The sequence below is a fragment of the Gopherus flavomarginatus genome, chromosome 4 (genome assembly GCF_025201925.1).
Source record: "Gopherus flavomarginatus isolate rGopFla2 chromosome 4, rGopFla2.mat.asm, whole genome shotgun sequence".
NCBI lineage: Eukaryota > Metazoa > Chordata > Testudines > Testudinidae > Gopherus > Gopherus flavomarginatus.
Window position 1 is genome coordinate 207,703,945 of NC_066620.1, and position 23,213 is coordinate 207,727,157.

Sequence of the window (23,213 nt, forward strand, 5' to 3'; positions counted from 1 at the left end):
AGGACCCCCCGCCACTGAAGTGCCTCAAAGACCCACGGCGGGGACCCCCTGCCGTAGACCCGGCTGGACTTCGGCGGCTATTCGGCGGAGGGGGGCCCCACCGCTGGTCTTTGGGGCACTTCGGCAGAGGGTCCCAGAGCAGAAGGACCCCCCACAGCTGAATTACCTCTGAAGTGGGGGTCCCCCCTCTGCCCAGGAACCCAGAACCCCAGAATCCTCTGGGCGGCCCTGTACTCTAAGATACAACCGCATTTGCTCCGATCCCTCAGTTAGAGACAAACACCTACAGAATCTCTATCAAGTGTTCTTAAAACTGCAATACCTACCTGGTGAAGTGAAGAAACAGATTGACAGAGCCAGAAGGATATCGAGACGTCACCTACTATAAGATAGGACCAACAGAGAAAGTAATAGAACGCCACTAGCTGTCACCTACAGCCCTCAACTAAAACCTCTCCAGAGCATCATCAGGGATCTACAACCTATCCTGAAGAATGACCCCTCACTCTCACAGACCTTGGCAGACAGACCAGTCCTCGCTTACAGACAGTCCCCCAACCTGAAGCAAATACTCACCAGGAACTACACACCACACAACAAAAACACCAACCCAAGAACAAAACCCTGCTACAAACCCTGGTGCCAACTCTGTCCACATATCTATTCAAGTGACACCATCAGAGGACCTAATCACATCAGTCACACCATCCGGGGCTCCTTCACCTGTACTTTTACCAATGTGATATGTGCCAGCAATGCCTCCCTGCCATGTACATTGGCCAAACTGGACAGTCTCTACACAAAAGAATAAATGGACATAAATCTGACATCAGGAATCATAACATTCAAAAATCAGTAGGAGAACACTTCAGTCTCTCTGGTCACTCAATAACAGACCTCAAAGTGTCAATTCTTCAACAAAAAAACTTCAAAAACAGACTCCAAAATGAAGCTGCAGAACTGGAATTAATTTGCAAACTAGATACCATCAGATTAGGCCTGAATAAAGACTGAGAGTGATTGCATCATTACAAAACCTAAACTTAATTTCCCCAATACTAATTTCTCCCTACTGTTACTCACATCTTCTTGTCAAGTGTCTGTAATGTGCCACTCTCTTACTACTTCAAAAGTTATTTCTCCTCCCTTGGTATCCTGCTATTAATTGATTTATCTCATTAGACTGACCTAACATTTGGTAAGGCAACCCACATCCTGTCATGTATTTATACCTGCTCCTGTATCTTTTACTTCATACCTCTGATGAAGTGAGTTCTTGCCCACAAAAGCTTATGCCCAAATAAATTTGTTAGTCTCTAAGATGCCACAAGGACTCCTAGTTTTTTTTTCTCTGAACATGGTTTACCAACCAGTTGTGCACCCACCTTATCGTAGGTGCTCACAAATTGATCATTTGATTATTTGCTCCATTATCTTTCAAGGTACTGAAGTGAAGCTAACTGGTCTATAATTCCCTGGGTTGCCCTTATTTCACTTTTTGTAGATAAGTACAATATTTGCCCTATTCCAATCCACTGGGATCTCTCCCATCCTCCATGAGTTCTCAAAGATAATTGCCATTGCTAAATTGTATACTCAATTGCTTACCATCCTTTGGTCCATTACAAAATATACTCAAGAGGCCAAATAATCAGTTAGTCAGATGTATTAATATAATATAGGAAAAAGATTCTACATGATACCAATCTTTGATTAGCTGTCCAATGTAGCAATGTTATATTCACCTTATGCAGAAGGTGTTTTCCCCAAAGTTGCATCTCTAAAGCCATACCCAACTTTTTTACCAGTAAAAGGTACTGTATACATCATTTGAAACTAGATTCAACCAATTAGCTGTTATCTTGTTTTCTTGGTACCATGGTGTATTCCTTATCTTTGTTCTGAACCCATCAGGCATTCCAGATCATGATACACCCTTATGTTTATTTTCGGTACATCAACTCTAGGTACTGGTCTGTGAAGGTTACTCCCCTAGTTTGTACTAAGATATAGGAAAATGTATCTTGATTTGGACAAGTTTCCTATCTGCTTATGCCAACTGTTTACTTCAGCAAATGCAAGGAGTTACATGATACTTAGCATAAATAAACAGGATTATGGTATAGGCCAGTTTAGCCTATATCAGTTTAGAATATATGTGCGTATTGTTGTTGCTTAATGCACATTAATGTATATATAGTAAAAATTGCTAATGGCTCAGATCTCTTCAGCCAGTTCCTTAAGTATTCTAAAGAATATTTCATCAGGCCCTGCTGAACTGAAATCTAACTTGTCTAAATAATTCTCAATTCATTCTTTCCCTATTTTAGCCTCAGATCCTATCCCATTTACACTGATATTCACTATGTTAATGGTCCGATAAATCCTAACCTTTTTGGTGAAAACTGAAACAAAAAGGGCATTTAACACTTTGGCTATTATGGTGTTTTCTTCTCTTTCCCTCCTCGCTGAGTAATGGGCCTTCCATGTCCTTGATTTTTCTCTTGCTTCTATTATATTTGTAAAATGTTTCCTTGTTATCTTTCATGTTCTTAGCTGTAGTAGGAAAGGAGGTTGAGACATCAGTCCTTATATCAGAGGCCCAGTGTGAGGCCTGAGGCCTGTACTAAAGTAGTGATCAAGCCTTGCTAATATAAAGCAAAGTTAGTAAGAGAGAGGCTGTGAGCAGAAGTCAGTCTCCGTTTGAGTCCAGACTCACAGAACCTGTCAAGAACAGGGATGACTGAGTGCCTGCGCTATTAATTGGTCTCTAGTTATTGGGCAGTTCAATCAGAGCCTGATGTGTGGGCTATCTGACCACAGCTGGTGCAGCACACAGAGAAAACACATATGCAGACAACTTCTGGTGACACTAGTTTATTCTTGTTTTGTACCTTATACTTTCTAATTTTGTCCCTTCATGCTTGTGTTTATATATATATAAATTCTTCCTTTGTAATTTGGCCTAGTTTCCACTTTTTGTTTGACTCTTTTTTGAATTTCAAGTCATTAAAGTTCTTCGGTTAAGCCATGGTGGTCTCTTACCATGCTTCCTATCTTTCCTATAAATTGGGATAATTTGCCCTTGCCACCTTAATAATATCTGACCAATGGTAGTTAGAAAACAACCTCTGCCATTGGATCACACACATGGAATTTAGAAGTGAGGGCTGTAAATTGAACATTTCATCACAGATTTAACTAAGTAGAGGGTGCCTCTTTCTATGATTGTCTTCCTTGCACTGCTATGGAAGTCCACTAGGCTGCGCTGTGCTGGTTCCTACTCCAAGGCTGATATTCCATGAGGAGGAGCAGCTGTCTTCAGCCACCTTGGTCTAGTGGTTAGCACACAGCAGCTGTCTTCAGCTACCTTGGTCTAGTGGTTAGCACAGAGCACTCACAGCTAGGGGGTAACTAAAGGGCACATTAGAAAAGTAGATAAATTCCACCTTCCCAACTCCTCCCCTAATGAGGAGACTGATCTCTCCCTTTTCCAGATGTACAGAACTTCTCAACCCCTACATCTAACTGGACACACTTGTCATTATGAGGAAATGGGGCTGGTAGGGGGAGCAATTGGGCAGTGGGAAGTGGTTGAGTGCTGTCTTAATGGGCAAGGAGGGCTTGATAGTTGTGGAGGTGGGAGTCAGGGGCTCGGCTGTCCATGTGAGGATGACTTAGGTATGTTCAAAGGCCATGCGGGGGGAGTGGATCAGCTGGAAATCTAATAACTGAGGTCTTATCTTCACTGCTAAACAAGCTGCCTTGTTTACCCTGATGTAATTGATGCACCTGAGCTGTCCCAAGATCAAACACAGTGAAGACAAGGTACTTTAGTTCTACTGCAGGGTAAAGTTGGCAAAGTCAGCCCTATACCCCCATGTGTTGTTGACCTGGATGAATTTACCTCACAGTAGAATTAACAAGCCTTGTTTTCAATGTGTTTTTACCTTGAAATAGCTCACGCCTGTTAGTCATCCCAAGGTGAGAAAAAACGCTTTTAGCAGTGAAGGTTATCCCTTACTTTCATCTCATGTGTCTCACACTGATTTGACGATTATGAGCATCATTAGTTAATCCCAGCCCCTGCCAAACCCAGTGGCTACAGTTACCTAATAAATGGATTGTTCTTCTGTGAGTTTGTTTTGTGGACCTGTCCCAAGGTCCTCTCAACATGCAGCTTCTTCTGCTCAGTGACTGATTTCTATGCATCAACAGAAACTTTTTCACAGTTAGGGAACAGGGGCCCAGAGAGATGAAGTGACTTGCCCAAGGTCACACAGAGAATGGGTGACAGAGCTCAGAACTTAGCCGTGACTTTCTCACTTCCAGTCTAGTCAGTAAACCATCAGACCATCCTTCTGGGATGTGTTTTACTCTCTGGCAATTATAGTTCATTAAATCCAACTTCTACCCTACCAAATCAAAGAGTAAAAGAAGAAAGCCTGTGGAGAGGTTAATGGAGCCATGGGCAGGTTATGAAGAATTATATACTTGTGGCTGAGCAGCACACGATAAATGTAATGTGTCTGAATTTTTCCAGAGAATTTAGTACAATCAAAGTGACATTGTTCATTGACTTCAATGGAATTTGAACCAGGCTGTAGGGTCCAGGCATCACAGACATCTCTCTAGATAGGACTTTAAAGGAAGAGTTATTGAGGAGATTATCTCATATGTGACTTTAGCAGTTGCCAGACATAGGGGGCTCTCAGTAGCCAGATATTAAATCCCACTTGCTGTTTCACTCAGCCAGATATTTTCATTTCAGGGACTGACACTTTAACCCAGAGGTGGGCAAACTATGGCCGGGGGCCACATCTGGCCCACGGGACCGTCCTGCCTGGCCCTTGAGTTCCTGAGTGGGGAAGCTAGCCCTCAGCCCCTCCTTTGCTGTCCCCCCTCACTTTAAGCCTCAGTTTGCCGTGCTGCTAGTGCTCTGGGTGGCAGGGCTGGAAGCTCCTCCTGGGCAGCGTAGTGGACTCTGGCCAGGTGGCATGGCTGCCATCCTGCTGCTCTGAGCGACATGGTAAGGGGGCGTAGAGTGGCAAGGGGAGGGTTGGATAAGGAGAAGGGAAGTCCGGGAGGCAATAGGAGACAGGGGGTGGCTGGATAGGCATGGGAGTCCCAGGGGGCCTGTCAGCAGGGTAAGGGTTTGGATAGGGGTCAGTCAAGGGACAGGAAGTAAAGGGGGATGGATAGGGAGTGGGGTCCTGGGGGGGCAGTTAGGGTCAGGGGGTCCCAGGAGTGGGCAGTCAAGGGACAAGGAGCAGGAAGGGTTGGATGAGTTGAGGGGATTGAGGGGGGCATTCAGGGGGCAGGAAGTGAGAGGGGGCGAATAGGCAGCAGGGGCCAGGTTGTTTAAGGAGTCTGACAAAGTTCCTCCTCTACCTTGTTGGGTCCTGAGCTTATTGGCAGATTTGCTCACCTCAGAGATCTCCCCCACAGTCTGGGTCAACTCCTCCTGTGTCTGATCAGGAGTTGGGAGGTTTGGGGGGAACCTGGGCCCACCCTCTACTCCAGGTTCCAGCCCAGGGCCCTGTGGATTGCAGCTGTCTATAGTGCCTCCTGTAACAGCTGCATGACAGCTACAACTCCCTGGGCTACTTCCCCATGGCCTCCTCCAAACACCTTCTTTAGCCTCACCACAGGATCTTTCTCCTGGTGTCTGATAACGCTTGTACTCCTTAGTCCTCCAGCAGCACAGCTTTTCACTCTCAGCTCCTTGTGCCTCTTGCTCCCAGCTCTTGACACGCACTTCCTCTCCTCTAGCTCCTCCCCACCTGACTGGAGTGAGCTCCTTTTTAAACCCAGGTGCCCTGATTAGCCTGCCTTGATTGGCTGCAGGTGTTCTGATTACTCTAGTGCAACCCCTGCTCTGGTCACTCAGAGAACAGAAAATTACTCATCCAGTGACCAGTATATTTGCCCTCTACCAGACTTCTGTACCCCACTAGTTTGGGTCTATCACAGGAGGCACAGCCTTCCCTACCTGGCCCTCCATACAGTTTCAAAGCCCCGATGTGGCCATCAGGCCAAAAAGTTTGCCCACCCCTGCTTTAACCAAAACAGCCTGTTTTATACAGATTCTGAAGGTTGGTTTCCACTTGGTAAAACTGCTGTGGGCCGATTGGAAAGTGACCCATGATTCTAGGGAAGATTTGACATGTCCAGCTACAATTTGGACTTTGGAATTCTTGCAAATTTGTCTCTGGAAAATTCCATGGTCTTTGTGAAAAACATCTTGTGCCATCCCAGATGATGTAAGATACATTAGGCCACAGATGTTTGTGCAAAACTTCTTGGGACATATAATGAACATTTGTCGGTTGAACGCCTGTCAACAACTTACTTCTGCAGGCCACTTCCCATTGCCTCCTTGTGTTGTGTTCCTTGGCCAAGTTGATATGAGTCTGTGTCCTTCCCCATGTGGCTGTTTCTTTGTTAGCACTTTGCTCTGTTGCATAAAGGTCAATTTTGAAGTCAGGAAAGTTTACTTATGTAAAGTCTTTTAGAATTCTAGAATCATAAAAATGCAGGGCTGACAAGCCCCTCAACGGGTGATCCAATCCAACTCCCTGTGCTGGGGCTGGTCCAAGTAAACTTGGACCATATCTGATAGGTGTTTGCCCCACCTGTCCTTAAAACCCTCTAATGATGGGGATTCCACAACCTCCCTTGGAAGCCTGTTCCAGAGTTTAATTACCTTTTTAGTTAGAAAGCTTTCCTAATATTTATCCTAAATCCCCCTTGCTGAAAATTGTGTCCATTACTTCTTGTCCTGCCTTTATCACAGCCATTTACATATTTGAAGACTGTTGTCAGGTCCCCCCTCAGTCTTCTTTCCAAAAGACAAAATGTGCCCAGTTATCTTCACCTTTCCTCATAGGTCAGTGTAATGGGGCATGTGCTGTGATGCTCCTGTTTGGCCCTTCTCCCTCTGTTCTCAGAGACACTTCAGGCTGGTGCAACACCTGTGCTCTTTATTTGTGATCAAGGCCCCACCACCAGTTTCCAACTATATACAAGCATTTTACAACAGCTTGGCCTACCTCAGGCCTGGCCAGCAACAGACTAGGAGGCTTCCAGCTCTCCCCTCCCTCTGAGTCTGAGCCTAATTTCCCCCTCATCCCCCCCAGGCTCTGCCCGCTTCTCTTGCTCTCACTTCCTCCCAGCCTTATAAGTCCTGCTAACGAGCTGGCAGGTGTGATCTGTTACCAGGTAAACATCAGGTTATCTGCTCAGCCTCAATCCAATCTCCCTGATTGGGACTGGAGTGGCAGGAGCTAATTAGCAGCATGCTGCCACACACCTCCCCCCTTAAACCACCTTCTCCCCCTACCCAGAAGGCTGCTCTGGGAAGGCCCATTGATGCCTACTGGGTGGTCCCCGTGGTCCTCTGTGCGGGGTTGATCCATCCCCCTGCCACAAAAGGTGCACTGGGTCAGGGGAAAACTGCCCCATAGTTCTACTGCTACCTACAGGTCCTCACACCAGCAGGGCCACCCAGAGGATTCAGGGGGCCTGGGGTCTTTGGCGGTGGAGGGTCCTGGGGTGGAAGGACCCCTCACTGCCAAATTGCCACCGAAGACCTGCCCCGGGACCCGCCTCCGAAGTGCCAGAAGGACCTCCTGCCGTGGGTTTTCAGGGCACTTCAGAGACGGTTCCCGGAGCGGAAGGACCCCCCACTGCTGAATTGTTGATGATGACCTGGAGTGGAAGAAGCTCCGGGGGCCAAGGCCCCACGAGAGTTTTCCAGGGCCCCCGGAGTGAGTGCAGAACCCTGCTCCAGGAGCCCCGAAAAAACTCTTGTGGGGGCCTCTGCAGGGCCCAAGGCCTGGGGCAAATTGTCCCTCTTTCTCCCCCCCTCTGGGCAGCCCTGCACACCAGTCACAACATCGCGGTTGCTCTTCCAACTGCTCCCCCATTTTTGTCAGCAGGGGGGCCAGGTAGGCCTGTACCTCTCCCCGGCCACCTGAGCCCACAGGTGCAGATACCCAGCCTGGGGGGTCTGACTGTGCCTGCCTGGAAGCTCCACCTTCAGGCATTCCTTGGGGCCCTCCCCTCTCTCGTCCTCAGGCCCCTTCCTCTGGGGTTCTATAATGGGACACTCCTTTGGTCCCTCATCTTCTACTTGTCTCTCATCTTTACTCTAGTTATGTTGTCTAGGGTCCTTCTCCCCTGTCTTCTGGGGACCTGGGTCCTCTCCCTCTCCGGGGATGCCTGGCATAAGGATCTCCCCTCCTGTTCTCGGGTCTCTCCTCCCTTCTTGCCAGGGGTCTCCTCCCATGGCTTCCTTTCCCCTTTGAGAAGGGACCACAATCAGTCCTCAGTACCATGGGGTACAGCAACCCATCTATCACCCCCACTTGTTGCCAGGCAAACCAGCCCCCGACCTCTAGTGGCACCTGGGACATGGGGCAGGGCCTCAAATCCCCCTGGATGCACTCAAGCACCTTTCTCGCCCTGGGGATAAATCACTGGGGCTTCACCAGCCCTCTTTGAATGAGGGAGCAAATCAAGGCCATATCCACTAAGCCCCTCTGGGGCTTCATTCCCTCCCACATGGGGATGGTGGCCCGTACTCGTCCCTGCTTCCCTCCTCCATCTGTCCAACTGCAAAACTCAGCTAGCCCACCCTTCACCTCTGGGCAATCTCTGCATTTGTGTCCTGGCCGCCCACATCGCCAGCTGACAAACTCCAGGCAACTAGGGGATCCCTTTTTCTCCTCCTTTTTTTCTCCAGGATTCTCCTGGAGTGTGGAGGGTTCTCGTGGTATCTTCTCCCAGTCCTGGTCCTGGACTATCTGACCCTCCTTTTGAGGAACATCTGCCTCTGCATATTCCTCAATCAATTTGACAGAAAAATCCCCCCTATACACACACACTTCAAAGCCCCAGCTCTCCAATATTACCCGAACCAAGGGTTCAGCTCAGCTTGGAGCGCCCCAAATACCCAGCACTCACATCCTCATTCCGTCCAAACTACTCGCTGCCTCAGAAAATGGCTCCCTACTAGACCCCACAGAAGGGCTCTGGTAATTGCCCATGTCTGGGAGTGAGGCCTGCAGCATTCTCAACCCCCTGAGGTGTCTGCTGCCCAAAATCCCCAATCACTTGACTAATCTCTGCTGGAGCCAGCTCTGCTGACTTGCGGGTAGCTCCATCAACCATAGACATGTTCAGATCCCGGCTTTGTCATGGCAAAGACTGTCAAAGTCATTTTAGAGGGACTGGTTGTGTCCTTGCTCACTACAAAACACTAAGGCTATGGAAAAACTACACAGTCCCTGTTGGATTCCACAGAGCTGTGTTTATTACTAGGCACAAAAAGATTAGGCCTGGCTTTCCCATGGAGACTTCCCTTCCAACCATTTTGATGGCTATATCAATAGGAGACCTAGAGGACAACTAGAGGGATCCCAATGGTTTAAAAGGACAATACCTAATTCCTATACACCACATGATGCCCTCACCCACACACATATATTCCTGGCTCACAGTATCCTCAATATTATGAAGGTTATTCTGTGATTTTTCAAGGATTTGAAACATCTCTGTAATGGGGTGAATGCATAAAAATAGGAAAAATAAAAGCAGACATTAAGAATATTAATTAATGCTGTATAAAAAGGGGCACAACCTGCAGAAACACACAGAGTTTGATGCCAAGTTACTTCTGAAGGGGAATTGTTTCCTGAATTCCTTTCTGAGCCAAGGGGCCTCCTCCAAAGTCCATTGCAGACTGTGAGTCTCTTTCCATTAGGGTGACCAGGTGTCCCGATTTCATAGGGACAGTCTGGATTTTTGGGACTTTTTCTTATATAGGCTCCTATTACCCCCCACCCACTGCCCTGATTTTTCACACTTGCTGTCTGGTCACCCTGTTTCCATTCACTTCAGTCAGTTTTGTACAAGGCTCAGGATATTTAATTAGTGTAGATGTTCAGGCTGTAATCCTGGTCCCATGAAAGTCAATGACAAAACTCTCATTGATTTCCATGGAGCCAATATTTCAACCAAGATTGTAATTTCCTCCAGGCAATCATTTGTCAGCTGTAACGATGACACAGAAAATATGGAATGTATTTTTAATAATGTCATATTTATCCAGAGATGGACAAGAATCTTTAACAAAACTTAGGGCCAAGCCCTTAAATCATGTCTAATAGCAGATGCTGCATCTGTGGCTCACAGAGGAGTTAGATTGAGTAACAGTAACAGTCTCTAGGGGAGCTAACCACAAACTCACTCAACTGTGAAGCAACTTCACCTTTTTCAGTTTCTTCTATATTATTTGATTTATACCTAAGAGTTAATATCAGAGAAAGAAGATCAAGCTGGAACTTGATGGGGCAGCATAATGTACATTTTATAAACAATATAGAAAATAAAAATAATCTATTTGGAGGTTTCTGTAACATAGCCCTGCAGTTTGAGGAAGTTTCATTGTCAAGATGATCTCACTAGAAAGGCATTTTGAAGAAAGTTGTGTATTTTAAAAGACCTGGCTGAGAAGCTGGCTGGACCATTAATGTTGATTGTTAATAAATCTTGAACACTGGGGAAATTGCAGAAGACTGATAGCCAGCTATTGTTGTGCCAGTGCTTAAAACGAGTGAACAGGAAGCCCTGGGTTATTATAGGCTTGTCAGCCTGACATCAATCGCAGGAAGGATAATGAAGGAGTTGATATAGACAGGATTAAATCAGAATTAAAGATGGGTAATAGAAGTAATGCCAGTCAACACTGATTTATGGAAAAGACATTCTGTCAAACAAAATTTTTATATGCCAAGTTACTTCTGAAGGGGTAGCATCTGGTACTATCATACCAGTTTGGTTCATGAAGATATTTTGTTGATACTTAGTCTTCTGTGAGGCATTTAACTTGGTACCACATGACACTTTGATTTAAAAAAATGAACTATATAAAATTAACATGGCACACATTACATGGACTAAAAGCTGGCTAACTGATAGGTCTCACAATATAATTGTAAACAAGGCATCATCAGTGAGGGAGAATATTTCTAGTGGGGTCTGGTAGGGATTAGTGAGTTTTAAAGAGAAAACAGATAGATAGATAGATAGATAGATAGATTAGATTAGATTATAACAAGGGATTTGTAATAAGGAAGCTGATACACTCAGTTGATATGTTGTGAAACCAATGAAAAGTGAAAATCTGTGAAGTGAATGCCACTAAAATATTACAAGGCCTATATGGCCATTTTGCCTGATGATCCATTTGACTGGCATTTCTGAAGAGATCTCATAACATAGGTAGCCATTCTTCTATCAGATTAAGTGTAGAGAATAACCAGGCAAGGGTACAGAGAGGAGAGCTGTTTTGTTTTACTGTGCCATTACTTGTTATCAGTATTATCAGTGGGAAACCCAGGCAACCTGAGTTAAATGACTTTATTCTGCAGCACGATGAGCTGTGAAACAACTATGGAATCATGAAGGAAGGTGGAAACACTCCACACAAAGAATCTCTCCTGATTTCAAAATGGACATTTCTGCAGAGAGCTCAAAGTGCTGACAGAGAAATTGCGACAAGGGGAAAGATGCAAAATCATGACAAGTGGGACCAGATGCCCACCACAGCGAGGACAATGTGAAGAGACTTGCAGCAATATGTTGAGGATCAGAGTTAAACCAACAGATGGTCCAAGTGTGTCCTAAGACACAAATCGCTGTGGCCTAACATGGATTTCATAGGGCTTTGGGGACGGTAATAGAACGAACTGTAGAATTTTTGCTGTAAGTGATATTTATAGTATGTGTGTGCTACAATCTGTTACTTATAAGTATTGTTATTTTTGCAGAACTATCCAAATTCTGGGCGCATTTCAGGAGAATACAACTGACAAGTCTAACTTTGAGTAAGTTGCACCTGATAAAATCTACTGTACGGTCCATTGCCCATGAAATAAGTAGTAAGACTCCCAGTGACTTTATTAGGGTTTGGATAAGGTCCCTATTGCAGAATGGAATTCCAGGAAACAGGTCAACCTGGTAGAGGCTTGGCAGCAAGGTGTCTGTCTGTTCTGAATAAATTTTATCTATATCCTATGTGAATTTAGGGTGTTTTCCTATTTTTTTGCATCCAAACCCAGAGGGGGGAAGCTCACTGTGAATGTCAGAGTGGAGGGATGGGAGGGGAGCAAGGAGAGGTACTGAGACTCAGCAGGGAGTCAGGGAGGGGGAGGCTAGCCAGCTCCAGGGTGCTTCCAACAGTTCCAGGCTGATCCCTGACCTCGTCCCACGCATTGCTGCACCAGCCTCATCTCCTCAGGATTCCATTAGCATCGCCCCCCCATTGCAGGGGGTGCTACCCATCCCCCCCGCATCCTTCCCTCCTCAGTACTGCCACCCCCGTCCAAACCCATAACAATGTGGTTTCACATTCTATAAGGGAGAGATTACGGTTTAAAAGGAATATATGTCTCTCTCCTTTCTATAGCTGATGTTTAATGACCTTGGAGGCACAATCCTGTGAAATGGGAAAAATGAAACTTTTGTGCTGCCCTGATTCTGGACTAGCTGGGTTTTATAAGTTAAAATAACCTTACAGCTGCTTTAGTGAGGTTGGCCTGTCCACAGCCTGGAGCAGCTCAAAATCTCCTCAGTGCTCTGTGCTACAGAGCTTGCTCCTTTAAGACCTAATAACACCCAGCACCACCCCAGGACAGTACTTGCAGGAGGGCAGCATAGGGGTAATTATGTGAGCCATGTATTGCTCATGTATTGAAGTTACTCTCCCCAACCCCTTTTAAAGCCCCTTTGGCTTGTCAACATGGCATCATGCAGACAGTGTCTGTGGCCATTCTGTGGTGTACGCCTACATTGTTGTTTCATTTAAGAATATGGAAAACAACGAGGAAGAACTAAAGTATATTTCCCAGGAGAGAGGATGAGGGATGTGTCTCCTATGAGATCAAAATGGCTGCTCTTTACAACAATAATGCTTAATTTACCCAAAAGAAACATGTACAAGTATTGAGCTGTTTCAGGCTGTGGGTGGGTGGGTGAGGGCAGGGTTCTATCATATGACAGTATAAAATAATTGAATCTATCACAAAAAAGTTAAAATAACTAGCCACAGGTCGGCTTCTGACTGATGCTTTACTTTTAAAACGCTCAGGATTTGTATACGTCATTCTTCCAGTCAGGATCCTCCTTTCAATAATTAGCTGAGGATAGATTGAAGCATGGAATTTTCTTGGTAACACTCACCATAAAGACACATGCCAATCTGACTAAAACCTCTTCTTCTCACAACCTTATCCATTTCTGGAACTGTCTCCTTTCTGGATTTGAAAGGCCTGCTGTCCTCAGACTGAGGGGAGTTGGCAGGACCTGTTGTGATTCTTTCTGGCAAGGAAGAAAGCATGAAAGAGCAGGAAGGCTGATCTTGACTGAAAAAAAAAAAGATTAAATTGAAGCCTGCAAAAGAAAACTGGGAGGAGTTTAGAGAAGAGCTGAGCAGAGTAGAATTCAGGAGCTGTACATGACAACAGCTGAGGGGAAGAAATGTTCACTCAGCCCCAGAGGAAGCATCTCTAGCCCAGAGATTTTTTTTATTTTTAATGTTGTTTTCCCCAGGTGGGAGAGGTCTGGGTTCAGCAGAGGGTAAACCACCCCCAATAAAGCACTGACCCAACAGGAGAAACTGAGGCACTGGCCAAACTGCACTCACACAGTTTGGCTATAACAATGATTTTCCCATAGTAAAAGAGCATTTTCAAAACACTCCACTCAAAAATGGAAGAACAATGAAACTCAATTTGTGGCATGGTCCTCACAGCAGAGTCCATCCAGAATGACAACAGTGTGAAAAACTGGAAATGAATAAAACAATTAACATGTGAGGATTTCAGATAAAGCAGGTGCTGTGCAGCATTCCTGGAGCTATGTTACAGAACATCTGAGCCCAGATCCTGCAAATATGAGGAGCTGTATTTTGCATAAAGTTGTGTATTCATGGGATGGAAGCGCTGTGATTGCTACCATGCCTTCTGTGGTTTGAACCAGAGCCCTCCAGAGCTAAATGCTCAAGTGTTTTCAGCTTGAACAAAAAAGCCAGCCTCTAGATGGAGCCAGTAAAAGACTCACAGCCTACACCGAAAGAGATGTGTAACACATACAGGATCACACGTATATTATCAGAGGTGCTCACTCTTCCATGCAATTCAATAAGCATCAGGGCATATTCAGAACTGCTGTACTTTCAGTCTTTAAGGTAGCTCAGTACATACTCGGAGCCTTCACATTTCTCCTTTTAGAATTCCAGAGCAATTACATACCTTGGTGACTTCAGTGCTAGCATTGCTCAGAATTTCTCTTCATTGGCTTAAAAATGAAGGTTCCTAGAATAAAGTTAACTTGGTCTCATTGCATATCTGTAGCCCACCTTGCTGCCCTGTTCTTGTTACCTGCTGGATCTCCCCTTAACCTGAACAAGGAGCCCAGCATGCTCACTTAGTGTTGCAGCAGGGACAGGAAATTGGGAGGGGTGTGAAGCTTTCCCAGATAGTCTGGGCTTCTACTCTGAACCTAAACTGCTACAGTAGCACAGCAACACCGCTGCAGCTGAACCAAAGTGCTTCAGTGAAGACATTACCTGCACCGATGGGACAGGTTCTCCCATCTGTGTTGGCTCTGCAGCTCCCCGAGAGGTGGTATGTGCGTCAATGGGAGAATGCACCCATTGACTTAGCGCTGTCTTCACCAAGGGTTAGGTCAGTTTAACTGTGTCACTTTTTCATACTTCTGAGTGACATAGTTACACCAACTGAATTCCTAGTGTAGACAAGGCCTAAAGCACTATAGAGGCAATTTGGGGTAGGAGATGTGCAGATAGGAGCTCCATGGTAACAACTGCACTGCTACTCACCTGGCCGCTTCACTGAGCATGTACAGAGATCATCAGTAGGTATGGAACTGCCATCTGAATAGGGTCAGGCTTTAGCCTTACATGAGCTGGAAGACAGAATAGTCCAGGCATTCTTTTAAGAATAACTTATTTATCCAATAATTAACCATTTATTGTTTTAGTTTCAGCTATGGACAAAAGTGTGTTTGAGAGGAAAACTGTACATGGACGTGAGTCACATTGTTCTACATCTTATATTTTTGGTTTTATTTTTCAATATATCACAGAGCTAGTCGACATTTTTGAAGTTCACAATTTTGATTAAATCCATCAAATGGAATTTCAAATCTCAACATTTTTTACAAGTTTGATGAACATTTTAATTATATTGTACATCATATTTCCAGCAGTTTTAATATTTAATTTGCCAGGGTTCTTTTACTAATCACCCAGCTACTTTATTTTTGGTGGTTGTCAGTTTAACTGTGTAGAATGTTATTAGGAAGGACTTTTGTAGGAAAATGAGAATGTGCCTCCTTTACTGGAGAGTTAGAGGTAAAGGAAGGGGAGACTCATGTTCAGAAGTCAGTAATATTTACTTTGGAAGCCAGAATGACAGCCAGTTCTCATATATTCATAGATTCATAGACTCTAGGACTGGAAGGGACCTCGAGAGGTCATCGAGTCTAGTCCCCTGCCCTCATGGCAGGACCAAATACTGTCTAGACCATCCCTAATAGACATTTATCTAACCTACTCTTAAATATCTCCAGAGTTGGAGATTCCACAACCTCCCTAGGCAATTTATTCCAGTGTTTAACTACCCTGACAGTTAGGAACTTTTTCCTACTCTCCAACCTAAATCTCTCTTGCTGCAGTTTAAGCCCACTGCTTCTTGTTCTATCGTTAGAGGCTAAGGTGAACAAGTTTTCTCTCTCCTCCTGATGGCACCCTTTTAGATACCTGAAAACTGCTATCATGTCCCCTCTCAGTCTTCTCTTTTCCAAACTAAACAAACCCAGTTCTTTCAGCCTCCCTTCGTAGGTCATGTTCTCAAGACCTTTAATCATTCTTGTTGCTCTTCTCTGGACCCTCTCCAATTTCTCCACATCTTTCTTGAAATGCGGTGCCCAGTACTGGACACTACTCCAGCTGAGGCCTAACCAGCGCAGAGTAGAGCAGAGGAATGACTTCTCGTGTCTTGTTCACAACACATTTGTTAATGCATCCCAGAATCACGTTTGCTTTGTTTGCAACAGCATCACACTGTTGACTCATATTTAGCTTGTGGTCCACTATAACGCCTAGATCCCTTTCTGCCATACTCCTTCCTAGACAGTCTCTTCCCATTCTGTATGTGTGAAACTGATTGTTTCTTCCTAAGTGGAGCACTTTGCATTTATCTTTATTAAACTTCATCTAGTTTACCTCAGACCATTTCTCCAATTTGTCCAGATCATTTTGAATTTTGACCCTATCCTCCAAAGCAGTTGCAATCCCTCCCAGTTTGATATCATCTACAAACTTAATAAGCGTACTTTCTATGCCAACATCTAAGTCGTTGATGAAGATATTGAACAGATCCGATCCCAAAACAGACCCCTGCGGAACCCCACTTGTTATACCTTTCCAGCAGGATTGGGAGCCATTAATAACTACTCTCTGAGTACGGTTATCCAGCCAGTTATGCACACCCCTTATAGTAGCCCCATCTAAATTGTATTTGCCTAGTTTATCGATAAGAATATCATGCGAGACCGTATCAAATGCCTTACTAAAGTCTAGGTATACCACATCCACCGCTTCTCCCTTATCCACAAGATAAGGTTGTGATACAACTGACTATTTCCATTAAACCTCTGTAGCAGCATGCTGTAGCAGGGGAAATGAATCCCCTGGTCTCAGGTAATCAGGAATATCTGCACTCAGAATTCAGTGATGGGGAAATTCCTGCTCCGCTTTTGATTTGAAATGAAATGTTATATTTTCCTTGTTTTAATGGCTATAAACATAGAATCTGAGAGTTTCTTCCCTTTTTGCAGTAAAGAGAGTGAGTGATGGCAGCAGAGACTGTCAATGCAGGATCTCTGGGAATTTGGCAGACGATGCCTTCCTTCTAAAATCCTTGGATGCTTTTCCTCTGGGCTGCAAAGAATCTCACAAGCCAGAAAAAAATCCACAAGGCAGCCTTGTGGCACCGCTAATAGCTTGTTCTTCTCCTTTTAATAAAAGTAACTGGTTGTGGTGGTGTATTGCAAACATGCGTGTGAGCGTTTTGATTGGTGCGTGGGGGCTGTTCTGTTATTTCTTTTCCATGCAAATCCTTTTTTCTTTTTCTAAAAATTAAAGATAAAATAAAAGGTCACTGTCATATGTTGAATCCGCACTGGGGTGTTCCTAGACCAGGGGATATACATATATACATGTTTCAGGGAGCTCACATGCATAAAACTTTACCTTTCCCTTGGTCCTTTCTTATGAAGCCATTTGGCTTGCGGTGTTGTCAGAGGATTTGGGTTCAGTCTCAGCTTGGCTGCACAGTGTGTAATGTCCACATTAATGCTTACGGCATGTTGACTCTCTCTGCTCCCCTCCCCTCCCCAACTTCTGCACCACAAGGGTCCCTTCTCTTTTACCTGAGCTTGCATGCATGGCCATGTGCAGCAGGCATCTGTGCAGGAATCCGGATGGCAGCACAAATCCCAAAGACCCAGCCTTATAGAAACCTGACCAAATTTGCCAGTGTCAGTGTAACTCAGGCAGCCACATGGGTCCTCCCATGGAAAGGGAGAAACAATGGAACTCAAGAGTGGTTTTTTGTTGTTGTTGTTGTTGTTGGTTTTGTTTTGTTTGGGGTTTTCTTTCTTTCTTTTTTTTTCTTTTTTGCCATTTCTGTGCAGCAGCAAAATATTGTTACCCAGGGGAATCATTTAGGGAAGGGTGGCACCTGTTGCCTCCTCCCCCTCAGTTTTGTTCCACATTTGGGTGAAGTTTGCAGCAGAATGGAAGATGCTGCCCTTCCTCCTCCCAGCCCCAATGCACTGCACCACTGGCTTCCTTGCTGATATGCTGTGCAAAAGAGGGCAGGGACTGATATCAGGTGTCCCCTTCCCCCTGCCCTTAGTGTGACCTGGTAGGCAGCACACACCTCTGACCCAGCTCCTGACCCACTGAGCTGCCCCCACTGCGCCAGCTAGGGAAGGAGAGTATGGCTGGCCCTGCAGCAGCAGCACCCCTTAGACACAGCCCCTCCCTGCACCCTGAGCTACACCTCACTCAGCCCCTATGTGCTCCTTCCCGGGACCCCAAGCTACACCCTCCCAGAAAAAACAGTCCCTAGCAACCCCTTCCCTGCACCCTGAGCTACACTCCTGCCTGCATCTGGAGCTATGCCCTCTTTGCACACAGGCCCTAGCTATCCCCTGCCTGTACCCCGAGCTACACTTCTACCTGTGCAAAGCTGCTAGCTACTGCCTTCCTGCGCCTTGAGCTACACCTCTACCGGCACACAGCCCCTACGTACCCCCTCCCTGGACCCCGAGCTACATTCTACCAGCAAACCTCCCTAAACTACACCCGTGTCTGTATCCACAGCTTCCCCCTTTCTATGCACAGATCCTAGCTACCCCCTCCCTTCATCCTGAGCTACACCCCTGCCTGCACACAGCCTCTAGCTACCCCCTGCCTGGCCCCTGAAATACACCCCTGCCTGGAACTTGAGCTATCTCCATGCCTGCACAGAGCTGTTAGCTACCCTCTGCCTGAACTCTCCGTTGTTTTCAAACTTATTGAGCTGAGGTCCTCCCCACCCCCACCCCCCACATACTTGAGTTATAATTTTTCTTTGTGGGCCCACAATCTTATATGCAAAAATCTAGAGCTCCCGGCAACACAGTTAAAGTTTGGGCACTTACTGACCCATCCAGAAGTACTATCAGATTCATTTGAGCATTATGACTCTTATCTATCTCTATGACGTTGTCCAACCCCTCACATACACACAATCATTTTGACAATGATGGTCAAAATCTTTGCAAAAGGTGTTTCTGCTCTCAGGTTCCCAGTTTTAGTCAGGGAATAGTGATTGGCAGGGGGGACAGGCCACAGGTAAAGCAGGTGTAAAGTGTCCTTGCTGCAATTTAAGCCCATTGCTTCTTGTCCTATCCTCAGAAGTTAAGGAGAACAATTTTTCTCCCTCCTCCTTGTAACTACCTTTTTTGGACTTGAAACCTGTTATCATGTCCCCTCTCAGTCTTCTCCTCTCCAGACTAAACGGACCCATTTTTTCCAATGTTACCTCATAGGTCATGTTTTCTAGACCTTTGATCAATTTTGTTGCTTTTCTTCAATTTGTTCACTTCTTTCCTGAAATATCCACATCTTTCCCAGAACTGAACCCAATACTGCAGTTGAGGCCTAATCATCGGGGAGTAGAGCGGAAGAATTACTTCTTGTGTCTTGCTTAGAACAGTCCTGCTAATACAGCCCAGAATGATGTTTGCTTTTTTTGCAATAATGTTGCACTCTTGACTCATATTTAGCTTATGATCCACTGTGATTCCCAGATCCCTTTCTGCAGTACTCCTTCCTAAGCACTCATTTCCTATTTAAATGTTTGCAACCGATTGTTCCTTCCTAAGTGGGGTTGGGAAGGAATTTTCCTCCAGGGTGGATTGGCAGGTGCCCTGGAGGTTTTTCGCCTTCCCCTGCAGCGTGGGGCACGGGTCACTTGCTGGTGGTTTCCCTGCAGCTTGAGGTCTTCAAACCATTTTTGAGGATTTCAATAACTCGGTCCTGGGATAGGGGTTGTTATAAAATTGGATGGGTGGCGTTCTGTGGCCTGCCTTGTGCAGGAGGTCAGACTAGATGATCAGATTGGTCCCTTCTGACCTATGAGTCTATGAGTCTATGAGTCTAAGTGGAGTACTTTGCCTTTGTCCTTATTAAATTTCATCCAGTTTACTTCAGACCATCTCTCCAGTTTGTCCAGATCAATATGAATTTTAATTCTTTCCTCCAAAGCACTTGCAACTCCTCCCAGCTTGGTATTGTCCGCAATCTTGATAAGTGTACTCTGTATGCTATTATCTAAATCATTGATGATGATATTGAATAGAACTGGATCCAGAACTGATCCCTATGGGACTGCACACGAGATGCCCTTCCAGCTTGACTGTGAACCACTGACAACTACTCTCTGGGAACAGTTTTCCAACCAGTTATGCACCCACCTTACAGTAGCTGTTAGAGGGCTTTCCCTTTATCCCTTCCCCTGGTTCTTGTCACACAGACAGAAAGCAGAAGACCAGAAGTTCGAAGTGCAGACAATGTGATATTTATTGGGGTAAGTTCCAAGCAAGCATATTTATAGCTCTACACACTGACAGTCTGTTCCTCAGTGTTCCGTTCCCATCTCTGATGCCGCAGAGCCTTTACCCCACGTCTGATTCACCTCCCACCAATTCCTGGTGAGCCCAGATCCAAAAAACCCTTGGATCTTAAAGAAAGGAAAAATCAGTCAGCTTCTTTAAATGAAGACTTTTAATTAAAGGGAAAGGGTGAAAGGAATACCTCTGCGAGATTAGCATACAAGGCACTTTCACAGACAACAGATTCAAAACACAGAGGATGTCCCTCTGGGCAAAAACCTTAGTCACACAAAGACACCCAATTTGATTCTCCCTCTTATGCAAAACGAAGTCACAAAAGAAAATAAACATAATCTAATACATTCCTTCTCTAAACACTTACTACTTTTAAGAAATGTTAGATGGCTAATTCCTGGATCCTTCACTCCAGCACAAACTTTTCTGAACAGACAAAAGACTGATTTCCCTCCTCCCTCTTTGAAAACATCTTGTCCTCCCATTGGTTCCTCTGGTCAGGTGTCAGCTAGGCTAGATGAACTTCTTAACCCTTTACAGCTAAAAGAGGAATTAACCCTTAACTGTCTGTTTATGACATAGGTGTTTGTAAATTTATTGCTTAATTATTTGCTCCATTATCTTTCTGGGTTCTGAAGTTAAGCTGACTGGTCTGTAATTCCCTGGGTTGTCCTTATTTCCCTTTTTATAGATTAGCACTATATCTGCCATTCTCTAATCCTCTGGAATCTCTCCCATCTTCCATGACTTTTTGAAAGTAACTGCTAATAGCTCAGATATCTCCTCAGTCAGCTCTTTGACTATTCTAGGGTGTATTTCTTGAGGCCCTGGTGACTTGAAGGTATCTAATTTGTCTTAAAAACAAACAAACAAAAAACAAAACAAAAAAACAGGAGTCCTTGTGTCACCTTAAAGACTAAAATTTATTTGGGCATAAGCTTTTTATGGGCTAAAACCTACTTCATCAGATGCATGTAGTGAAAAAAATACAGTAAGAAGGTATAAATATACAGCACTTGAAAAGATGGGAGTTGCCTTACCAAGTGAGGGGTCAGGGTTAAAGAGGCCACTTCAATTAGGGTGGATGTGGCCCATTCCCAACACTTGACAAGAATATCAACAAAAGGAAAATTACTTTTTGTAACACCCCTTCTTCTCAACTGTTGGGAATAGGCCACATCTACCATCTTTTGCTTATTGGGACTGGCCCAATAAAATAGGTGTGTCTATGCAATTACAGTCTTTATGGTAGGTTCACCTCATAAATTGAGTTGTCTCTGTGCAATTGTCAACAAGTAACTGATCAGGCCTTTTGGCTGTTTAGACTTTATTACATTTCAGTTGGATTCATTTTAGAGATTTGTACTTCTCATCTGAAGAAGTGAGGTTTTTTTACTCACGAAAGCTTATGCCCAAATAAATCTGTTAGTCTTGAAGGTGCCACCAGACTCCTTATTGTTTTTGTGGATAGAGACTAACATGGCTGCTCCCTGATACATATCAACTGAATGTATCACCTTCTATAATATAAAACAAGGACCTGGCCTTTTCCCCTTTATGAATTATCAGTTGGACATAAATATATATTACATTATCACAATTTTACTTAAAATAGATATCATTGTAAGAGGTGTTTGCAATATCCTTTGAGGTAATAAAACTTCCTCAAACTGCATATCCCTGTTACAGAATCTTCATTAGGGCTTTCAAATTTCTATATCATTCCTTAAACTTTTATTGACAATCTTAAATTATATCTCTCATTTCCCATTAAAATATGTGTACATTGTGCTGCAATTTCAAGTAAGACTACTTGATCTACTACTGTATCTATATAATGGATTTCTTGAAATGAAGTATATAACCTGGGAAGGAAAAAAGATAAAGGAGGAAGCTATTTCCCAGTTTAACAAGATTGCATGGTCAGTTTAGCTAGCAACTGTTCCTCTTTCTTAATTTAACCCTACCATGAAAATCAGAAGCAACCTCTGTACTTTGACATGTTCTAAATGTCTAGGCCTAAATCATGCCAAGGATTCTGGCTTATTTATGGATGTGTATCACGTTATTATTAGTAATAAATTCTGTATTTTCTCATTAATATTCACATCTCACAAGTACCTGTCTTATGTAAGTAAGGCTCTGAACATACCTGGTAAATATCTATCACATGGTTCAAAACCTGTTCAAGTCAATGGACAATGTTCCTTTGACAGGAATAATTTATCCAGAGAAATTCAAACACATCATATTTATCATGTGTTGCTCAGCCACTATGTACATAATTCTATTAGTAGTAGTAGCAGTAGTAATTAATAATAATAACAACAACAAAAGAAAGAAAGTCAAGTGTGCCTGCCAAGCCTAGTTCTCACCAAACCCATGCGGGGAAAGACTTCAGGAGAAGACTGTATTCCAATAGACACAGCTATTTTATCTAGGTAATCAGCAGACAGCCCTGCTTTGCAAAAGCGATCAATGTTGGCCATGTAACCCTTCTGCCAGGCAATGTAAGCAGGAACCAAGGCTGGGATCAATATTTAGGGGTTCCTCTTAACAATGCAAAACGGAACTGACTTGAGATCCCACCGACTAATCCAGGAAAAATGACCACCACCCAACATGCCTCTGAGACTACTTCCCCACTCACAAGCACTAAGTGTCTATAACAAAATAAACTTCTACTAAAGAAGAAAACACAACATTAATTTAGGAAGACACTGCAACAAGGATTTGGAAGTTCACAACCAATAAGTGAAACACTGACCCTACAGTATCCTGAGTACCTTTTCTCAGTATCTACAATACCTTTTCTCAGTTTCTCACCTTGCTGTGTGAAAGCCCAAGGAACGAATGTCTCTTTAACATACCATTCCCATTTTCCATCCACTGCCCCCCACTCACAGTTTGCTGTCGGAGATGAGTAATGTCCCCAGAGTCCAGCT

At 44.4% G+C, this 23,213-nt stretch overlaps 1 protein-coding gene across 1 annotated transcript in view; it reads left to right on the top strand.

Annotated features, from left to right (window-relative positions):
- LOC127050130 (uncharacterized) overlaps positions 1-23,213 on the top strand; it is a 166,667-nt gene that overhangs the window by 132,097 nt on the left and 11,357 nt on the right. The gene's annotated exons all lie outside the window — the stretch shown is intronic.